At 39.6% G+C, this 20219-nt stretch overlaps 1 pseudogene; it reads left to right on the plus strand.

Moving 5' to 3' along the window:
* The first annotated feature begins 13736 nt into the window (after positions 1-13736).
* Positions 13737-16115, plus strand: LOC145657615 (immunoglobulin kappa constant pseudogene; annotated as a pseudogene).
* Positions 16116-20219: the final 4104 nt, after the last annotated feature.

Here is a 20219-nt window from a genome sequence, read left to right on the forward strand (position 1 = left end):
CCTTCACTTACAGTAGACAGAGACCAGATCTTCATTAATACACCATCTTGAATGGAGTAGCGCTGTTGCTGAGTGAGGGTACATGTTTTTCCTTCAGCCAACTCAAAGCAGTTTGTAAGGGATTGGTCTGTCCTTTATGCAGACATCAACACAGCTCAATCTATAGGCTCTGTTGAAATGGAGCTAGACAGAACAGGCTTATCAATAGCAGCACACACATTGTCGGATGTTGAAAGAGCAGGCTTAAGGACAGAGGGATCACTCATAAATGTGTCAGCCAACGACAGAGTATTCCACAATTTGTGTTCTTGAGCACACTTTAATACACAAGCAGGAAATACTGCCTGTTTAATGGCAACAAGACTATCTTCAACAGGGCATTGCTAGTGGAATTGTATTCCCCTAACCTGAAGTAGTTTCGAACTACTTCAGGTTAGGGGAATACAATTCCATTAGCAATGTCATTTCCTAATATAAAGGAGACCCAATTCACTGGAAAAGCTGAACTAACAGCTACTCTAACCATGCCTGTGATTCTGTCAGTTCTTAGGAAAATGTCTTACAGTGGGAGCCGGAGTATGCACCCGTTTTTCCCTGTTTATCCCTATTTTTCTTTTTTTCCTCAGTTTGGACAGAGCACTCTCAACCATTTCACTGCAAGTTATACTGTGTATGGCTATGTATGTGACAAATAAACCAAACTTGAAACTTGAAACTTGAGTACTCCACTAACCTGTCACTACCACAATAATACTGATTTGAAAAAGACAACACAGTATCCAAGATAAGAGACACAGCAGCAGCCGTATCGCGTAAACCTGTGATGGGCTGTTTGTCTTCATCTGCTTCGCAAAGAGAACCAGATCGCTCAGAAAGAAAAGGCTGAAACACAGCATCTATGGGAAGAAGTGTAGGCTTATCTGTAGATACAGTACTTACTGCATTTACCATTTTTATTAAGGCATTCTTGCGCTTAAGCGCAGGACAATTAGCTATAATGTGTCCATGCCCATGGCAGTAGAAGCACTTTCGTGTTTCCACAGAAACAGACAAAAGGGGGCATCCGATTTCGGGAAGCTCACAGGAGTACTTGAGCGAGTTGAACGACTGGGAGCTTCACTACGGGAAACAGGTGCATTGAAAACATTTCTGTAAGTCAGCACTAATTCATCTGCAAGCATCGAAGCAGCAGATAGATTACACTTTTTTTGTTTATTTAAATACATTACAATGTTATCAGGAAGACAATTCTTGAATTCTTCAACCTGTATGAGCTCTTTAATTTGGTCAAATGTGGTAGTTAAGCAGCACACCACTTCTCTAATAAAACATTTCTCTGAAAAATTCCACAATTGTCTGCCTGGGGTTATTCTTTTAGCATCTAAAATTCTGTCTGTTTGCTTCCTGCACTGGTTCATATGCTCAAAGAACAGCTGCTTTCACAAGGTGGTAATGTAGGCTCTGCTCAAGCATTAGGGAGGAACACACATCTCCCTACTAACTTACACTATAGTAAGATGGCCCATACATCCTTGGGCCAATTTTAATCCAGCACATAACCCCATACTGAAAACGCTGCAGACCAGCCTTAATCCAGCACACGGACCCCATATTATATATGGAATATTCAAATCTTATCTGAAAATGCACTTTAAGCACAAAAATCTTGCCTTAAGACTCAGTAAAACCATGAGACATAGCCTTCTTGTTTTGAGGGAGTTGAATGTTGTCTGTTGTAGTGGTAGTGATGTTTGATTATTATTTTGTATTATTATCCCAGAAGATATCTTCAGATGTATTACACTATTTAACAGACAGGAGCTCAGGGATAGTGTGAGTAAAGATTTCTTAGCCTGTCAAAAACTGAATAAAATGCAGGGAGCCAATATGCCTGTTTTCTGTGTATGATCTGATTATGCAATTTGTATTCTTATGACTACATGTAGAACACAAAATAAATATTCAACCAAACTGATACACATCACGCACACATCTATGTACCTTCAAAATAAACAGAAGATAATTCAGTCTGGAAGATCATCTGGTATTCTGGAATCTTCTTCATTCTGATGGGATGACCCACAGTTCCCACAGTTATACTCTGTGACGTCACTAAAGGAGAGGTTCTGTGACTTCACTGATAACGGCCTCATGTCCATTTATTTTGCCAGAATATTTTGTTAACGGGAGTAGGAAAGTTCTCTCTTAGTGTGAAATGGCTGGGATGTAACAGGAAGGACACTGGTTGGGTCAGACCTTTATTGCCTTTTTGATTTGATATCTGACATTTTTATTTATCACCACAAGGGGTGCTCTGGTGCCATGGGCATGTCCTGGCAGGAACACAGAAGTGGACCTGCAGTGCTGTGTGCATTTTGGCTTTATAGTTCTTTACAGATGTGTGTATTCAGTAGTGAGTGAGTGTGGTATGGTTCCTGTCCTCCACAGAGTGTGTCATTGTACTGATTGGTGCATTAAAGAAATACATCTGTGATCTATTTGTGCAGTATAAAGCCAACAAGCCTCTGAGATCATCAGCAAGCAGTGAACTAGTCACGCCTAGAGAGATTTTTAACATCCTTCACATTTAACTTTTCACTTTTAATTTTAGCACTGGAATTCACTTTTATGTCTTTTAAAGTGGTCAGTTTTCTGTTTTTTAATTTTTTACCTACATTTGGTAAATCCTAGTGTATTTAGAGCTTTCTTCTTGGCACCTTCCATTTGAAGTTTGTTGTAATTAATAACCACTTTATCATTGTATTATATTTTCCCCTTACATCAGTAATTTTATTTATCTGTGTAGTTTTTTTTTTTTTTTTACATAAGCCTTCCTAACACGATAGATCTAAGGATGTAATAAAGTTGTTATGTAATAATCTTTTGTGAAGCATTTTAAATTATCATTGTGTATAAAGTGCTACATAAATAAACTTGTCTTGCGCTGTATCACATCCTCCCCCTCAACACCTGCAGTAGGTCCCAGCTGCAGCAGTGCAGTCTATGTGCAGTCTGACTGAGGGAGGTTTTTGTACGACTCTCTAACACTGTGTGAACGGCCAGTTACCACCAATGTTGTGTCTACTCTGACAGTAATAATCTCCTGCATCTTCAGTCTGGACTCCTCTGATGGTCAGAGTGAAGTCAGATCCAGATCCACTACCACTGAAACGAGCTGGAATTCCTGACTGTAAGCTAGTAGCATAGTAGATCAGGAGTTTAGGAGCTTCTCCAGGTTTCTGCAGGTACCAGGCGAGATTATTATTAGTATACACCGCAGGGTTTGTTCTACAGTTGATGGTGACTGTGTCTCCTGGAAGAGCAGATTTCACTGAATCCTGAGTCACTGTTACCTGACCTCTGGATCCTAAAGAATGAATACAAAACACAAAAAAGTTAACAATTAACTGTACATATGCTTTTATTTAGTAGTATTAACATTGTGAATATTGAATTTTAAATAAGAGTAGTAGACCTGTGTCACATGGATAGTTCACCAAAGAGGTAAAGCAGTGAGTTACCTTGAGTCCAGAGGAGCAGTGTGCAGATGAAGATGGGGATCAAAGTCATCATTGTTGTGGCAGAAGTTGCTGGGACAGGCAGCTCTCAGTCATGAAGTGTTAAACTCACAAGACTATAAACACTCCCAGAGCACTGAAGCAGGTGCTGCACATGCAAAGTGACCTCCCTGTATTAATACACGTCTACCAAATACTCTCTGTGGCCTCTCTGTATTAATACACTTCTACCAAATACTCTCTGTGGCCTCTCTGTATTAATACACATCTACCAAATACTGTGTGTGACCTCTCTGTATTAATTAATGTCTACCAAATACTCTCTGTGGTGTCTCTATATTAGTTTTTCATGATTCATTACACACTATAATTAAAAATAACTCAAATTTAGTGAGATCTGACACTCAAGAAGCAAAACCTCAGTCCAGATCTGAACATCTATAAGCACATTTTCAGCCTCAAATCACTACACACGTACACCACTTCTACTCAACACACTTCTCTATATTATACACAGAAATTTAACATGACATGTCTACTCAACACACTTCTCTTCATTAGACACAGAATATAACATGACATCACTTCTACTAAACACAGTCTCTACATTAGATACAGAAATCTAACATGACGTCACTCCTACTAAACACACTTCTCTACATTAGACAGAGAAACCTAACATGATGTCATTTCTTTGCCTTTCAAAACCTCCCACCTGTGATCCAACTGATCAAACACAGGTGTCAAATGTACTTGGGATGATTAATTGGGATGATCACGTGGATGATTAATTGTGAACTCACCCTTGAGGCATAAGCACTATAAAATGCAACAGGTGAGTTTATCTGTCTTTATGTGACATAAATATATGGAGGTATGTAATGTGTTCATGTGATGTCTGCACTTCAGTATCGTTTGCTGCACACAACTTTTTTACATGTACGTTTGTAGTAGTTCTGCACAATGTTGTATGGACCTGACAAAAGTAAGAAGAGGGAGAGGCATCACTGGCCACAGAGATATTTTGAATGTCCAGGGCCAACGTGGTGGTAACATCACAATGTGGCTGTAATCACACAGAATGGAGTCCTTCATTGCCATGGCAACCTGGGTCCTTACAAGAACACAGTTCACACACTCATGTTAGACAGACTACACACCACCATCACAGTCCACACTTACGTTAAACAGAACAGACTACACACCATCACCACAGTCCATACACTCATGTTAGACAGACTACACACCATCATCACAGTCCACACTCACGTTAGACAGACTACACAAGGCCCTTAATCCTCAGTTGCTCAAATTGTATTCATTCAAAATTGTAAGCTGCTTTAGATAAAAATGTCAGCTAAATTCCATACAATGTAAATTTTATTTTGGGTAAAGATGGGAAAAGTAATTAAAGATTTAAAAACTGATCCATTTCTGAAATATGAATCTTAGGGTTGTGCATGTGTGTGTGTGTGTGTGTGTGTGTGTGTGTGTGTGTGTGTGTGTGTGTGTGTGCATGTGTGTGTGTGTGTGGTCACTATAATGTGAAAGAGGTTTTTGGATGACAGCTTCATCAGAATGTATCACTATGGTTGACTTGTAGATGAGGCACTAAACTCAGTGTGAGTGGTCAGATGGACTGGGCGGCTCAGAGGTGAAGGAGGGAGTTCTGACCAGTGCAGGAGAGCAGAATGCAGCAGCTCTGTCTGTATTCTGTTCTGTGTCCTGGCATTTCTGTTACTTCCACTGAAATAAAGCTTCATTTTGGACATTGTCTGCTCTTTTATAAGAGATAAACATCTTTATTAATGTTATCAGACAGTTTCTTGTGCCTGAGTGAGCTTATCTGAACAGAGCAGAACATCTGGTGAAAGTCCTGCTGAGGTGGACTATGTCGCCCCCTGCTGTCCAGGTTGGTGGCTCACTCTTCCTGCAGCTACACCAACACCACCTAACATTCATTCCTCTTGTGGTGGTGAGTGTATCATTACCCTGATTAAATGAACTAAATAAGAAAAACAAAAGGCCTCATTCTTAGGAAAGAGAACATGTTTATGCCCCATAACAACACAGTCCATTTTCCTACACTCACTTCACTGTTCACACTTCCTGTTTACACTTCATTGTTTGCACATCTAAGTCTGATGTATACATATGTAGCACTGCTAATATTTCTATTTCCATTCTATATCTCTTATATTATTTATTATTGTTATTGCTGCTGGTCCCTCTGTGAGCTAAGTTTTGTTGTACAAGTACAATGATAATAAAGTCTTTTCTTATCTTATCTCATCATAGACATGAACTAACACAGGTTGTGTTTGACCCCCACCTCCACACCACATGGTCAGACCTTTAGTGTTTAACATGTGGATGACCTCACAATCTCATGCTGAAATATTCTAAAACTTCCAAGGCTAATATCTTTTTTTCTGTAACTCCTTGTTATGTCCTTGTGATTTTCTGAGTTGTTTCCTCGTGCTGTGGTGTTAAAATTTGTTTTTCAGGTTACCCGCATGAGGGCACACTAATAACCAGTGAGCTGTAGAAATAACACGGTCAAAACAACGGACAACCTGATTGGTTAAAGGGATAATTAACCTTCTATCTGTCATATACAGTCATATACAGATATTTGATTTTCAGAAACATTAAGTGTTGTTCTTTTCTTATTGTTTGGAGTTGTAGGGATGGATGCTGTGCTCTTTTTGCTTTGTTGTTGTATTTCTGTTTTTGTGATTAAGGAGTTGAGGTAAGAGTGATTTGTATTTTATTTTCTTTTGTTTTAGGGGGGTTAGTGATTGAATTCACTTTAGTAGATTTTTTGTTTGTTGTTTTGTTGTAAAGCCCACCCTGAAGAAACACTATATATATATATATATATATATATATATATATATATATATATATATAGAGAGAGAGAGAGAGAGAGAGAGAGAGCGAGCGAGAGAGAGAGAGAGAGAGAATGTGTTTTTGTTTTCATATAAAATAAAAAAAACAAACATCACTGACTGAAAACCCCGTACAGAGTGTGTCTCCGTGTTTCTTTTTATGTTGTGCCCTTCTTCGTCCTTACAGCATCTTACAGCATTTCTTTTGGCCAGTGTTAGTCTGACGTGAGGGACTATTGTCGGTCTTGTCACACCTGTCAGCTAACTGGCAAACCAAAGCAAAAGATGCCGCCTGCCCTGTTTCGGCCTATACCTGTGGTGGGTGTTCCTTTTGATACACTTCTTTTAGACTGCGTAGGCCCACTGCTCAAAACAAAAACGGGACATCGGCTTCTTTCAGGAATGTGTGCCATTACAAGGTTTCCAGAGGCTATTCCATTACGCAACATAAAAGTTAAGTCCATAATTTAACTTTTGTTCTATTTTTGGTTTACCACAGTACATTCAGACCGACCAAGGATCCAATTTTCTATCCAAAATATTTGCCCAAGTTTTACAACAGTTGTCTATGAACAGTTGTCTATAGGGTATCGAGTACTTACCACTCTGAGACCCAAGGAGCTTTGGAATTCCTTTAGTTTTATTTGCGCTTGGACAGACTGTTCAGGAGTCTCTTGGTTTCAGTCCTGCTCAATTAGTGTTTGGACATACGGTTAGAGAACCTGTGAAACTTTTGAAGGATTGATGGCTATAAAGCGATGAGCCGCATTTAGGATTGCTAAATTATGTGAGTCATTTTAAAGAATCGTTAGAATCTGCTTGTTAACTTGTTAAAAGGAGTTAGCTGCAGTGCAATCAAAAATGAAGAGGAGATACGATAAAATTGCTACAGTCTGTTCGTTTTAGCCAGGTGATGAGGTGTTGGTTTTGTTGCCTCATGTCATTCTAAACAAGATTTTCAGGACCATATGTTATCATGGATAAAATCAGTGAGACGGATTATGTGATACAAACTCTGGACCGAAAACATAAAACTCATGTTTGCCACATCAGTAAATTAAAGCAGTATATTCTACTGTCACGTTCAAAACCTAATGTTGTTCCTTCTGCTGTTGCTATGTTGGTACCTATAAAGGATGAGGATGATGGGTTAGTTCCTTCTGCACCAGTGATGGCTGCGCGTTTGCCCAACTCCACTATGCTACAGGACTTGGATGGTTATTTATCAAATCTAGAGCCAAAAGAGTGTTCTGATGTTAAGACTTTAATTACCCGATATCATGGTTTGTCTTCTGATCTACCAACTCAGACCTCCGAGATCGTTCATGATATGGATGTGGGAGATCATCCCCCAATTAAGCAACATGCATATCGAGTTAATCCAGTTAACTGCGCATGTATGCAGGCCGAAGAGCGATACTTGGTAGACAATGGATTTGCTGTTCCGAGCTCCAGTCTTTGGAGTGCATCCTTATACTTATGCCTGATGGCACATCACGTTTTTGCATGGACTACCGCAAAGTAAATGCTGTTACTTGATCGGATGCTTTTCGTTTGCCACTAGTAGAAGATTATATAGACAATATAGGCTCAGCTCAGTATGTGAGTAAATTAGACATGTTGAAGGGTTAGTGGCAGGTCCCTTTGCCATCACATGCTTCTGATTTTTCTGCTTTTGTTACACCGGATTATTGTCTCCAACACAATGTTATGGTTTTCGGCATGAAAAATGCACCTGCTACATTTCAGCAATTAATGAATCGTGTGTTGAGCTGGATATCTAAGTGTGATGCTTATTTGGTTGATGTCATTGTACATTCGGCAACCCGGTCTGAACATTTGAGACTCTTTTTGTTCACTTGCAGACTGCTTCTCTTACACTTACTTTAGCCAAGTGTCAGTTTGGAAAAGCCATGGATGTGTATCTGGGTAAGGAGGTAGGACTAGGATGTGGACGCCCTGTTGATGCCAAAATTGTCGTCATAGTGAAGTTTCCAGTCCCCACTACTAGACAAGAATGACGTCGATTTATAGGTATGATTGGGTACTATCAAGGTTTTTGTCACAATTTTGCTTCATTGGTGTCTCCCCTTACAAATTTGTTACAGAAATTCTCTGAATTTGTTTAGTCTCCAAAATGTCAACATGCATTTGAGTCTGTAAAGGCATTGCTTTGTTGCTCTCCTGTGTTTGCTGCTCCAAATTTTGAGTGCCCTTTTAAATTAGAGGTGGATGCTAGTAACATCGGTGCAGGTGCTGTGTTGGTACAAGAGGATGTTTCAGAAATAGACCATCCGGTCTGTTACTTCTCGAGAAACATCTCTAGATGACAGTTAAATTACTCCACGATTTAAAAAGAAACCTCTGTTGTTTGTTGAAACATTTCAAGGTGTATGTTGGTTCTAGTTTACAACCATAGTCTTTATAGATCATAAAACGACTATGATCCATATGTTGAACCATATGTACAACACAAATCAATGGCTTATGAGAAGGGCACTGTTCTTACAGGAATATGATTTGGATTTGGATGTACAGCACAAGAGAGGATCCGAGAATGCCTTGGCTGATGCTTTATCTCAAACGCACTGATCTTTGACTCTTTTCCTTTTCGATATGGGAGGGGGTGTTATGTCCTTGGTACTTTCTGAGTTGTTTCTTGTTGTCTCACAAAGGTGCAGGTCATAGGGTCGTAACACTCCTGCAAGAAGAACTTCTTCTCAAATAGTAGAGGACTATCCAACCCATAAACCATGGGTCTCATCAAGCATTAAGTCTCTGACTGTTGAATGCCAGAGAATCTTCTAGATCCATAACATAAGGAAAAATTCCAAAGAGACAACAAAGTCCTTCTTTAAGCCATTCTGAGAAGACCACATGAGGATAGTGGAAAAGACACAACAGGAACTGGGACAAGACCAGGCACAGAACATAGGAAGGCCCACAAGGCAGCCACAGGAGACTGGAAGCAGTTTAGAGGTGTGCGCGACCCGGGGCTTGACCTCCATCCAGCTACAGGAGCAAAAGGACCCAGCCAGAGAAATAGGACCCGCTAGCAGTCCCCACCCACTCTCACTGCTCCACCCACAGAAGCTCACATGCTGCTCAGCATCAGAAAAGCTGCCCTGATACTAGTGCCCCACACTACACACATCTCCCTGAAAATAGTGCCCCATGCCGCACGTCTCCCTGATACTAGTGCAGCCAGGCAGTGTATTTTTGCAGTTGTGTATAGACTGTAGCATTTAGCTAGTATAGTTCCATACTTTTATTAATCAACAGTTGTTTCACACAGTAGAACATGAAATAAATTCTTATCCACTGATAGACGTGAATTTAGTTGGATTAAATGATCAGATTTCAAAAGTGACCTCTACTGGCGGTAACTGCTGAGTCACACAAGCCTTTATATAGTGCACGCTGGCAATAAAGCCTTTCATGTTTTTGTTCTACAATAAACCAAGCAGGAATACAGGTTTGCATATTAAGCCATTTCATGTTTAGTAGGAAATTTTGATGAGAACAAAATTATTGTGCTTAAAACAGAAGTTTCTATCTGGTCTGACTGGTTTATTTTTCCATGGTTTCTTTTACCTATACCATATCAGGGCTGGGTTGGTCCAAACCCACATATCTCCATAACTTCAGCAAGTGTCTCTAGATTACTAATTGCAGCACAAACTGAGAATATACTGAATATATAACACAATGATGTAAATCTTTATTTACTTTACATAGAGAACACAGGTCTGATTTGGTGACACTCTGCTTTAAAGCAGACAAGAGCCAGATTTTCCAGATGCACTACAGTACTTCAGTACTACAGAGTATCAGTCTGTGTGCTCTCTCTAATAGTTATAATGATTTTACCACTACAGCCGCTCTACTGATGTCAGTAGCGTAAGGATGATTGATATGTGCCTCAACCAGCTTATTGTAAAACTCCTGTAACTGATTCTTAACTGTACTCATTACCCTGGCAGCAGGTCAGTGAACTGTATGGCCTTTTTGGAAGGCAGATAGAACATTCCAGGATGAAACATGGAGACGGGCAGATCGGCAAGAAATGACAGACATGATGAAGAAAATAAAATAGGGTGAACAAACAAGAGCAAGATGAGAAACACAAAACAATAATCATGCAGAGAAAGCACAAGTTAGGCTGAAACAGTATGAGGACCAGTTAAATATTCAACTCTTCTAGTATAATGTTTATTTTAAAGCAACACCTAAATGCATTTATACAATTCTCCAAATTTGATCTTACTGGATATGTTCAAATTTGACCTCCATTATACCCAATAGAAAAAAGACCCAGGCCCAAACAGGTGGCGGTCCAGTGATGTAAGTATCTATTACATAGTGATTTAAATGACAAGTGTCAAACACTGAGTGAAGCTGTTTGTGTTTGTGTTTGTGAAGTCTTGTCAAACCGTGTTACGTTTGTTGTTTTGTGTGTTGCTTCTGGTTTGTTGAATCTCCGCCTGTGTTTTGGATTACTCTCTTTGCCTGATCCCTATTTGTTTTGGTTTACATTGTGCATTGCTTTTCTGAATTATGAACTTGGCTTATGTACTTTGGATTCTGTTTGTGAACTAAATGTGTTCTCTAATAAAGCTGAAACTGGCTTACTGTGAGTGACTCCATCTCTGTACGTGCTCAGAACATTACAAGATGACAAAAATACTTTTGTAAATCACTCTAGATAAGAGCTCCTGCTAAATGCCAAAAATTTAAATGTAAAATGTAAGTGTTTGAAAAATTCTTTGGAGTCAAATCTGCAGGGTAAACTAGCTTATATGAATTAAAGTTGTCTGGAATCTTGTAAATATTAATACAAAGAAAGCCAGTTAACATTGTGGTTCCTTGGGAAGGGTGTGGCATCATATTCACAGCCTGGAATGGTACATTTCTGTATGTAATCTGCCATTTTCATTGTTGGTCTGTTGTCATTGTTTTGTTCTTCACAACACCTGCAGAATTGCTGAAGCTTTGACTGTGCAGGTTGATGGTAATGTCACCTGGGCTAGAATGTGGGCTGGTGTATGCAAATTTTAGGAGCATAAATATTAATGAGTCAAGACTGCTGTGTAATATTCTAAGATTTTGGAACTGGCTCATTTTACTGCCTTGTTTGGCTTATGTGGTATTTGTATTTGAAAGAGGAGTAAATAGTGTTTGAGGTTCACAGTATGTCAGTTCCACGTATCAAACTCTCCTTATTCAACTTTGTGAAGGAAAATGCCATTTTTTCTTTTTATAAGACTGTCCATAGTAGACAGTGAGCGTCTCTACTCTACACAGGCTGCTACTCACCTGCTCTTCCATGGTGAGATCTTCTCTACCCATAGCAGGTTACATCTCTATAACAAAACTGACCCAGAGTCACTGTGAGAATCCAACCGCAGTTTATTACAAAATGAACGCAACATGAATGATAAGCCAGACAGTGCAAGGAGAGAAGCTTACCTTTGTTTTAATTACATGATCAGCAGGCTGTTGTAATAAGGTATTTATTGTTTATTTCTGTTGGTTTCTGTTGTGCAATGTGACCTGTGCTATTTCTGTTCAATACATTGTAGGACAAACAGGAAACACAGAAGAATATATCAGGAAAATTCTTTATATTTGGCCAGGTGTGGGTAAGAATCTGATGTGTTTTGTAAATCTGCATGTTCATTCAGTTCTCTCGACTTTTGGGGATCACTGGCTCTCTGCCTCTGAGAAGAAGATGAGCAATGTGTGAGACAACAGCAGTTCCTCCCTCAGCACAGCTGGCTCTTCATCTGGCTCTGGGCTGATTGGAGATCAGTGGATTGGGTGAGTTCAGGAGTGTCTCTCTGATGAGCTTCACCTGGGTCTCATTAGCTCTGTTCTGGGAGCTGTCCAGGGTTCTGACACACATTGAGTTCCATGTTGCTGAAACAGATGTTACGACCCAGTCTAGATAGGAGCAGTGACCGAAATTATTAAATGAATTTAACACAAACAATAAACAAAAATGGACCGACAAAACTGACCGACCGCATTTACCTTTCATGTCTTTGTATGCATCAAAGCTGGACAAGCGGCTATCAAGTGCCCTCTTTTGTGACAGTAAAAACACACCCGTTTCGCAGGGACTTAACTTTTTCTGTGAGGTAATGGGACAGTCTTGCAAGGATGGGTTTCTCTTTTTGGCACAGGCAGAGAAGCAAAGACAGTTTTGCGTATTAACATGAATTCATTGGCAGCAATAGCTGTCTGAGAGAGTCGATACTTCTGCTTATTTAAACACATCACTACCTGTGTGGGAGAGTAGATTTTGAATTCTTCTAACATGAGTTCCTTTAGCTCATGAAAGCTCTGACTGACTGGCAGCACACCATTTATCAAATTACACAGATTTCCTGTACAAATTCTACATAAGTTTAGAGGGGTGTTTGTCTAGTTGCCTGAAGTTCTGCTGGTAGGCCTCTGGGATTAACCCAAGAGGTTGAGGCGGAACCCCAGGGACCTTGTTTCTTCATGGGAGGATATTCTCCAATACCAAGACTTCCTACAAAATGGCCTTCATCTCCACCTTGAGGCCAATGTATCATTATGTCAAAGAAATCTGCTGTAGCATGAAGACCGTCTTTACAACACCTATCAAATACCTCCAAAGTAGGGCAGAGTGAGAAATCCAGTATTCTGAAAGGAACCATCCTAACCCAACAGCCAGCAACAATCTCACACTCCCCACCAAAGGGAAAAAAAAAAGCCCAACAAATGCACACAACCAAAAATGGATGAGCCCCTAATTTCTGTTATCACCCAGTCCAGGTAGGGTCTGTGACAGAAATTAGTAAATGATGAATTGGGGTTAATTGGCAAGTGAAAGTGAGTATGAATGATGGATATGTGAGTAAACAAAATGGAACAAATCAGAGATGAAACAGTGACTGTTGTATTATGATCAATTATATAATAGTGTAATACAATATGCACAAATCACACCAGAAAGATTTCAGATGGGTCAACACTGAAAATGGTAAATCACCAAACAAGAATAAAGAAACTGACTAACGTTTCCGACAGGAACAGGCAGAGGTAGAATGCAATTGCAGGAGGTGGTTTATTAAATGTAGGAAACATGACACGAAGGGTAAAACAAACAGGCTAAGGGCTGCTGAGGGTAATAACATATGGTTGGAATACACAGAAAAGCAATGCCGACAACATTAAAACAGGCATAAGGCAAACCTGACAGAGAGAAATAACTTACCACCATAACAAACAACCAGAAGACAAAACCACAGGGCTTAGATAAGCAAGACAAGCAGACACTAAACAGATACAGGTGAACATGGGAAGAGTGGAAACTAAAACAAGGAGTGGAATAGAGGAACAGACGGGTGTGGATAAAATGAAACTAAGGCTTGGAACCAGGGAGTGCAGGAAGACAGGTAAACCATGACATCAGGGACGTGAGGAGGGTGGACCTTTGTGACACTGACCATAAGTGGGGCTACAAAACCTAACAAAACAAAATGAGAAAACCAAAACACATACACACTTTCTTATCTCCCTCACCAGACACAAAACAGAGACAAACCCAAAACTGCAAAACAAACAGCACCCCACCCTACACCTGGTGTGAAGTGACACAAGTGAACACAAACTATATGCACTAGAATATAGACACTGTATACACTATATACACTAGATATAAGGGCAACAGAACAAGCAGAAGGCCAAAGCGAATCTCAATGTGGAAGTAGACTAACAGGATCAGAGCACAGAACACTCAAAACAGCAAAGAACAAACACACAAATGAAAACACAAGGTTGAGCATAAAGCTTCCTAATAGTGTCTTCAGGACCCTTTTATACCTGGAAATGAGATTGTAGCACTGTGGTTGACTTTCGGTGGCGGAACAAAACATGTCAGTTAGACTTAAGTAGACTTTAACTTTTAATCCACATTAGGTGACACTATTAATCCACATTAGGTAACGTTGCATCAGAACGCACGGTGCTTTTGTTAACTACCCGTACTCTTTTATAGACTAATTGTGACTTTGTTAAGTATCTTCCTATATCATAACCATTGATTTGTCCTTATAGACCTTTTAATTTATACCGATGGAGAGTTTCTTAAGTGTCGTTAAGTAGTAAAAACATACATGTATCAGGAATATCTCTCAACAAGGTTTATTTTAAAAGTCAGAAATATCGGTACCTGACTGCAGCTTTATCGGTGCAATTCACTTTTACTGTAATATTCGCATACTGCAGGATCAAAACGTTGTTACAAATACTCAAATTCCTAAATTATACATCTAGAACACCTTTATTTATGTCATTAGATAAATTATCTTGATTTGGATATTGCATTAAACATTGTTTTTAGTGTACATAAATATATCTAAAAACACAATTCTTATAATCAGTTGCTATGATTCTACAAAGTCTACATGTATCTAACGCATAAACATTAACGATATAAGTCTGAAATAGTTTAAAGGGATCACCGAATTCAGTTCTGCGAAACACAGGTTCATACACACACGCACACTTTTAGCGGCACAAAACTCTCATTTGGATTTAAGTAACTTGCACTCTTTATTCAAAATTAATTTAGTTACTGTCTTTATTTTTCTATCTTTATTTATCTTTATTTCTAATTGTATATTGTATGTATATAGTATCTTTGATAACTTCTTTCATTACACAAAAAGAAAAGAAAAACAAGCATTTTTGGGGTTGTATCGTTCACTAATTCTGAAGCTAAACTACGGCGCTGTAAAGAGAGGAGACGGCAGTGTGTTTAGAGCAGGTTTATGTACGGACCTTAAACTAAGTTAGTGTGGAGGACACTGGACGTAAGAAGAACTTCACTTTTTATTCCCAGTAAATCACAGTTTTAAGTAGGTATTGTTTGTAATAAAGGTCTCTTTATTAAAGCGCATTAAAGGTGATTTTATTAGCGCATTTATCCTAACCGTTGCAGTGTTATTGCAGCCCACATTATTAGCGTTTTTTTGGTAAAAGCATAAATGTTTCAGCAATATCCGCCAGCAAACCTTTATTCTGCCTACTGGGTTAATTTTCATTAGTATAAGTGTTTGTCCCTGACTGGAGGTTGTTGATGCAAAGCACTTTAACCGTAATACTCGCATACTGATGAACCACCGTCTGTTAAATATACTTCCATTTTGATCTATGTATGACTATACATTATATTTACTTAAATGTTTCATTAATTAAATATATTGGGGTTCTAATGTCCAGGGAAAATAAAAAAAAGTTGATCTAATATGTTTCTGACTTCTGTTCCTCACTGAAGAGGAAGTGAAACACAACTGATTTTCCTGCTAACGGTTCCTGCCTGTCTGAGCTGTAGACCGTGTTGTGTCTCCTAGGTGACGGCCCGCCCACCCTCACGGTCCTGCCCCCCTCCAGTGTACAGCTGCAGCAGGAGAAGGTCACACTCGTGTGTCTGGCCAACAAGGGCTTCCCCTCAGACTGGAAGCTGAGCTGGAAGGTGGCTGATATCAGCTGGACCTCGGGGGTGAGCCAGAGCTCCGGGCTTCTGCAGAAGGACGGCCTCTACAGCTGGAGCAGCACCCTGACCCTCCAGAAGGAGGAGTGGCTGAAGAAGACAGTGACCTGTGAGGCCACCAAGGACTCCCAGTCTCCTGTCACACAGACACTGAGTAGAGAGCAGTGTGCTGAGGCGTGAAACTCCCACATGTGTACTGAAGTGTTCTCCTCTCACTGATTAATGTGCTGCCTTTTAGATAGTCTGTGTTTATTACTCAAATGTTCCTCGGTTATTTGATCAAAATGGAATAAAAATTTTGAATAAACATTGTAGTCTCTTAATTTCCCACAACAATACTCATAACTATAAATACCTTTAAAGTTCTACAATTCTGTACAGCAGAAATGCTAATGTGTGATGAGGTATAGGATTAAACTTTGATACAGCTGCCATTTCATTAATCATAAAAAATAAGGTATTTCCACGTTTCATTCAGTAGAAACTGTAACATGAGTAAGTTGGTGTATTTTAGGAACATCAGGGGTGGGGGACAAACCATCTTTGGCCCTTTCAGTATATCACAATATTATCATTTTTAGTTTATTTCTGCCAGAAAATAATCCCATCATGCTTTATATCACTTTGTAGCACAAGATGGGCTGTTTCAATACAACACTCTCATGGGTCACTTATGAAGGCAGAAAGTTGTTCTATCCAAAAAAGACTAAACATTTACAAATGTTTCATGAAAAAGAAATCTGCCCTACCTGTACAGGTTTAACATACATAAACCCCAACTTACATGATATCCACCCTGACTCTCTCTGTGTGTGTGTGTGTGTGTGTGTGTGTGTGTGTGTGTGTGTGTGTGTGTGTGTGTGTGTGTGTGTGAGAATTTTACTGAAAGTTAAATTTTATTTTAAGTTTTCAGACAGTTTAGTAAAAAGTCATTGTTTCAGTTGGTGGCATTATTTCATCTTGTTGTGTAGTAAGTTTATTTAAGCAAGTATAGTGAGGTTATTTAACTTTACCCCCTAAAGATCTTAAATTTTTCACTTTTACTTGTTAACAAAGATTTAGAATGGACATGAAAAGTATGTGTTGGTAGAAATGTTGCACAATGGCTGAGAATAATCAGATGAAGGCACAGACATGGTGATTAGTGCTTTAGTGTGTGCTTACATCACCTCTAAACAGGACAGAATCTCCTGAAGATGACTGATACTGATTTATCAGTCATACTACTAGTAGAGATTTCTCTCCATTAATAACTACCTGCTCTATTATAAGAACAACTGTCCCAAGAGACCAAAGGACTCAGTACTGCAGTGCTGTGACTGGTTTCTGATGCTCCATGCACTGGGTGTGTGTAAATGTGCCTTTGTGGGGTCTTGATAAGCACTAGATAAATTCCATGCGTTGTTATTATTGTTATAACTGTAGTGTTTTGTCTTCATCCGCTCCAGCAGAAACAGAGAGATCATCTGCTCAAAGAAAAGAGAGACAGGAGAAGTTTAGGACCTTCTCCAGGTTTCTGGTGATGCAGCTCAGTCTGAGCTGTTATCACTGTCAGTGTCAACAGCAACATTAGCATTGTGTTTAATGGTGGGTTTCTTCTTGATGGATCATACTAATGTTCACACCTTCCATTTCTTCCATTTCTAACACATAGACAGCAGGAGTAGAATGACATATAGATCTACAAAACTCTCCTCTAACAGAAGTGCAACAGTGTTGTCTGTATTGTGTCTTTGTGATTCATTATAGATTTTTTTGTTGACTTGAGTGAGTGTGTTGTGGTTCCTAGAAGAATGATTTTCTATAGATGTGTGTTGTTCAGTAGTGAGTGAGTGTGATGGGGCATCTCTCCTGCACAGAGTGTGTCAATGTTCTGTATCACATCCTCCCCTTCAACACCTGCAGTAGGTCCCAGCTGCAGCAGTGCAGTCTCTGTGCAGTCTGACTGAAGGAGGTTTTTGTACGACTCTCTAACACTGTGTGAACAGCCAGTTTCCACCAATGTTGTGTTCACTCTGACAGTAATAATCTCCTGCATCTTCAGTCTGGACTCCTCTGATGGTCAGAGTGAAGTCAGATCCAGATCCACTGCCACTGAAACGAGCTGGAGTTCCTGACTGTAAGTTAGTAGCCCAGTAGATCAGGAGTTTAGGAGCTTCTCCAGGTTTCTGCAGGTACCAGGCTAAACGATGACCATAGCTACTGTCGTAATACACTGCAGGGTTTGTTCTACAGCTGATTGTGACTGTGTCTCCTGGAAGAGCAGATTTCACTGCAGGAGTCTGAGTCACAGTCCCCTGACACATGGATTCTGGGGGATAAAACAAAAAAAAACAAAGCAAATCCAATTTAAGTCATATGTTATTTTCCATTTCTTATGTTGCTTATATCTGTTAATAGAAGGTTTAGAATATTTTATTAAACAAGACATCTGTTTTTTTTAGGTTATTCACCTCAAAAGCAAAGCATAAATTGATCTTTTACCTTGAGTCCAGAGGACCAGTGCGTAGATGAAGATGGGGATCAAAGTCATGGTTGCAGTGGGTGAAGTTGCTGGGGCAGGCAGCTCTCAGTCATGAAGTGTTAAACTCACAGGACTATAAACACTCCCAGAGCACTGAAGCAGGTGCTGCACATGCAAAGTGACCTCTCTGTATTAATACATGTCTACCAAATACTCTCTGTGGCCTCTCTGTATTAATACACGTCTACCAAATACTCTCTGCGGTCTCTCTGTATTAATACACGTCTACCAAATACTCTCTGCGGTCTCTCTGTATTAATACACGTCTACCAAATACTCTCTGTGGCCTCTCTGTATTAATACACGTCTACCAAATACTCTCTGCGGTCTCTCTGTATTAATACACGTCTACCAAATACTCTCTGCCGTCTCTCTGTATTAATACATGTCTACCAAATACTCTCTGCGGTCTCTCTGTATTAATACACGTCTACCAAATACTCTCTGCGGTCTCTCTGTATTAATACACTTCTACCAAATACTCTCTGCGGTCTCTCTGTATTAATACACGTCTACCAAATACTCTCTGCGGTCTCTCTGTATTAATACACGTCTACCAAATACTCTCTGCGGTCTCTCTGTATTAATACATGTCTACCAAATACTCTGTGGTCTCTCTCTGAAGTAATGCCTCCACTGAATACCTCTTACATAACCATATTTAACAGAACCAACCATACTAGAGAACTATAAACCTTATAATACAATGTAATATATAGATGAATAGAAATAATATTTCTATTCAGTATGAACAATGTCATAAAACTATGCTACAGTGTGCTGATTATTGGATAACTGGAGCTGATGAACAGATTTAGAGAGAATGATAAATAAGAAGTATCTAGTACATTTTAGGTAAGTATTTCTAAAAGTGTGTGTGGTGTAGTGCTCTCAATCGCTCCTCTGTACAGGATCTCCGTTGTGCCTGCAGTCTACATACTTTCCACAAGGGGCGCTGGTGAGTTGCACAGTGGATGTCTAAGAGAGTGTGTTGACCAGAGTAGAAGAACAGAACTGCAGTTACAGCCACAGCAGCTCACTGACTGTTAGTGCTGCATTTAGGGAAGAGGAGGAGGAGCTCTACCATCTTCCATGATGACCTCAGTCAGCTGTAATGTGATGTAACACACTTACACAGCCCTGAACAATGGAGCTTATAGTCTGAAGAATGCTCTTTTTTCTTAATTCACCACTCGGGTGGGTTTAATTATTGAGTTTTGTTTTCACTTCAATAAAGCTTCATTTTGAACTTGGTCTGTTCTTGTATTATTTTATTATTCACTATCTGCACTGTAAGATTCTTTGCACTGGAGTGTGTTGCGCTTGAGTAAGTTGGGCTAATGAAAGCTGAACATCTGCAAAAAGTGTTGTTCTATTCTGGGAAGGAGCAGGTTTCTCAGGGCTGTAAACATTAATCTGTTTCACCCCACTGCTCTCGCTCTCTTTCACTCTGACTGGTAATGACATTACTAGAGACTAGTTTCAGTTCTTCATTTTATATCTGAACATTACATACACAGGAAAAGGAAATAATTACCAATAACACAGTATCAAGATTGAATAAAAATTATGTTCTCTAGTAAGTAAGTTTAGATAATGAATATAAAATGTATTGAAAAATGTAATGGAATGCTTCTCCCCCCATGAGTCACGTGGTTTGGCCCACCGCATGCAGGGGAATTACGTTTGTTGTCACGCCCCCTACATGATGGCACGCACCTGTACGGGGTTCACGCTGAGTGTATGTCTGTTTATTTAAA

This window comes from Electrophorus electricus, chromosome 4 (assembly GCF_041902795.1).
Source record: "Electrophorus electricus isolate QZ-2024a chromosome 4, ASM4190279v1, whole genome shotgun sequence".
Lineage (NCBI taxonomy): Eukaryota > Metazoa > Chordata > Actinopteri > Gymnotiformes > Gymnotidae > Electrophorus > Electrophorus electricus.